This window comes from Brassica oleracea, chromosome C7, assembly GCF_000695525.1.
Source record: "Brassica oleracea var. oleracea cultivar TO1000 chromosome C7, BOL, whole genome shotgun sequence".
Classification (NCBI taxonomy): domain Eukaryota; kingdom Viridiplantae; phylum Streptophyta; class Magnoliopsida; order Brassicales; family Brassicaceae; genus Brassica; species Brassica oleracea.
The window spans coordinates 34,992,978-34,993,602 of NC_027754.1; positions in this window are offsets into that span (position 1 = coordinate 34,992,978).

The window sequence follows — 625 nt, forward strand, 5'->3', positions numbered from 1 at the left end:
CCAGACAGACGTTTTGGAAGCATAACAATTTTGGAAGCACGACGGTTTAGAAGCTCGACGTTTTTGAAGACCGACGTTTCTTCATCACGAAGTTTTCTTGGAAAATCTTCATATAAGTAAAATATTATTCTGGAGACATCATAAGTTGGAAGCAGGACGAGAATTAAGCACGACGGGAAGCAAGCACGACGGGATCGAAGCACGACGGGAAAACCCGAAATTGGGCGAAAACCCTAATTTCGGTATTATGGAATTCTTCGAGGAAGCCGGAGGCTCGGGAAATATTTTTACAGGATATCAGAATTCATCTGGAGTCTATTAAAAATATTTAGAGCATCAGAATGGGAGCGGAAAAATATTCGGGATTGATCACGGGTCAGAAATTTGCCAGAAGGGTAAAAAATCGCGTAAACCGACCGAGAAACTCGAGGTGGCTCGTTGCTTGAGTTCAGAACGTGGTGTCGATCATCTAACAAGCTGAGTGTCTCCAGAAGCTCGAGTTGTCGCCGTGCATGGAAGCTGTACTTGCAGCCTGACATTTAGAAGCACGAGGTGGATCGACCAAGCACGAGGTGTCTCCGCGCATGCAACCGAAGCATGCTGATCGACATGTGTGTACTGGTGT